The sequence below is a fragment of the Salvelinus sp. IW2-2015 genome, unplaced genomic scaffold, assembly GCF_002910315.2.
Source record: "Salvelinus sp. IW2-2015 unplaced genomic scaffold, ASM291031v2 Un_scaffold4258, whole genome shotgun sequence".
Taxonomy (NCBI): Eukaryota; Metazoa; Chordata; class Actinopteri; order Salmoniformes; family Salmonidae; genus Salvelinus; species Salvelinus sp. IW2-2015.
Window position 1 is genome coordinate 1 of NW_019945529.1, and position 2,503 is coordinate 2,503.

The 2,503-nt window shown below is 48.6% G+C and overlaps 1 long non-coding RNA gene across 1 annotated transcript; it reads left to right on the forward strand.

Annotated features, from left to right (window-relative positions):
• The first annotated feature begins 254 nt into the window (after positions 1–254).
• LOC139026264 (uncharacterized) lies at positions 255–2,503 on the forward strand. The gene is made up of 3 exons (XR_011478023.1): positions 255–408; positions 1,436–1,938; positions 2,479–2,503. It is a non-coding gene; the product is annotated as an uncharacterized lncRNA (long non-coding RNA).

Here is a 2,503-nt window from a genome sequence, read left to right on the forward strand (position 1 = left end):
GGCACGGAAGAGATACTATAGTTACACTAACACTGCTACAGGGAAGATACAGGTACTAACACACTGCTAACACGGGAAGATACAGGTAACTAACAACTGCTTTACACTGCTACAGGGGAAGATACAGGTAACTAACACACTGCCTTACAGGGAAGATACAGGTAACTAACCACTGTTACACTGCTACAGGGAAGATACAGGTAACTAACACAACTGCTACAGGGAAGATAGGAATAACACAGGTACATCTAACACACTGTTACACTGCTCACAGGGAAGATACAGGTAACTAAACACACTGTTACACTGCTACAGGGAAGATACAGGTAACTAACACACTGTTACACTGCTGCAGGGAAGATACAGGTAACTAACAACACTGTTACACTGCTGCAGGGGAAGATACAGGTAACTACACACACTGCTGCAGGGAAGATACAGGTAACTAACACACTGTTACACTGCTACAGGGGAAGATACAGGTAACTAACACACTGTTACACTGCTACAGGGAAGATACAGTAACTAACACACTGCTACAGGGAAGATACAGGTAACTAACCCACTGTTACACTGCTACAGGGAAAGATACAGGTACTAACACACTGTTACACTGCTACAGGGAAGATACAGGTAAACTAACACACTGCTACAGGGAAGATACAGGTAACTAACACTCTGTTACACTGCTACAGGGAAGATACAGGTAACTAACACACACTGACTACAGGGAAGATACAGGTAACTAACACACTGCTACAGGGAAGATACAGGTAACTAACACACTGCTACAGGGAAATACAGGTAACTAACACACTGTACACTGCTACAGGGAAGATACAGGTAACTAACACAACTGTTACACTGCACAGGAAGATACAGGTAACTAACACTCTGTTACATGGGAAGATACAGGTAACTAACACCTGTTACACTGCACACATACGCACAGAATACATCCACACAAAGCACAATCATTTGGTAAATTCTTTCTTCTATCGTTCTCCTCCCTCCCCCCCTTCTCTCACCCTTCCCTTTCTCTCCTTCCTCTCTCCCTCTCTCCTTCCCTCTCCCTCTCGCTCTCCCCCCTCTCCTTATCTCCTTCTTCCCCACCTCTCTCTCTCCTCTCTCTTTCTCCTTCCCCACCTCTCTCCCTCCCTTTCTCCCTCTCTCCTTCCCTCCCCTCTCTTCCTCCCCTCCCCACCCCTCTCTCACCCGCCCTTCTCTCTCCTTTCCTCTCCCTCCCTCTCGCTCCTCTCGCTCTCCACCCTCCCCACATCCCTCTCTCTTTCCCTCTCGCTCTCCACCCCTCTCTCTTCCTTCCCCCACCTCTCTCCCTCTCTCTCTCTCTCCTTCCCTCCCCCACCTCCTCTCGCTCTCTCCTTCCCTCCCCTCACCTCTCCCCCCCCCCTCCTCCCTCTCTCTCTCACCCTAGATGTACAGTGCTCAGCTATGAGGAGGCCCGTCAGAGACTATCCTCACTAGAGAAAGAACGCAGCCAGCTAACCAATGACCTCGCCATGCTCCAGAAAACCCAAACCCAGTCTGACCTCCAGGGGTCAACCCTGCTCTCAGCCTGCACCCTACTGGCTGGGGCGCTCACACACCTCACACACGCCACACACACACTCCGCACACAGAAAACTCTCCTCGCGCGCCGCTTGGCGGAGCGACAGGGCCTAGAGATGGAGGTTAGAACGCTAGTACACGCTCTGGGGGAAGGAAGAGGAGAGGGGGATGAGGAGAGGAAGAGAGGAGGGGTGAGGAGGTGGAGAAGGTGTGTGGTGTGTGTGATAGCTGTGAACCGGTTGTGTGTGTTGGGACGGAGGAGCAGGCTGGTGTTTAGGGTGGGTGGGCAGAGGTACCCCTCTATAGGAGTGAGTGTTTCAGTCTTCCCTCTGGATGAGAGAGAGATGGACTCAACACCGCCATCTAAAGGTGAGCAGGACAATGACACAACTGCACACAATTAACGTAGCAGGTTAGGAGAATTAACGTAGCAGGTTAGCAGAATTAACACTGCAGGTTAGGAGAATTAACACTGCAGGTTAGGAGAATTAACGTAGCAGGTTAGGAGAATTAACACTGCAGGTTAGGAGAATTAACACTGCAGGTTAGGAGAATTAACACTGCAGGTTAGGAGAATTAACGTAGCAGGTTAGGAGAATTAACGCAGCAGGTTAGGAGAATTAACGCAGCAGGTTAGGAGAATTAGGTTAGGAAAAGGGTTAAGGTTAGCTAAAATGCAAGAAATGTGCTGTTTTCAATCTAGCCATAACCTTTTTGGACAGCTGAAGCAAGGCACACAATTCTTCTTTAGGAAAATGACCCTTTCTGGTAACATTTTTTGTAAAGCCAGAAATTTTGGATGAAAAGTACTATGTTAAAAACAGTAAGACTTCTCTCGGGAACTATGAAGCGATGAATGTCTGAATGGGATAACATCGTATGAACCCGTTCCCTCTCTGGCTCTCTCAGGTGAAGAGGATAATGGTGATGAAGG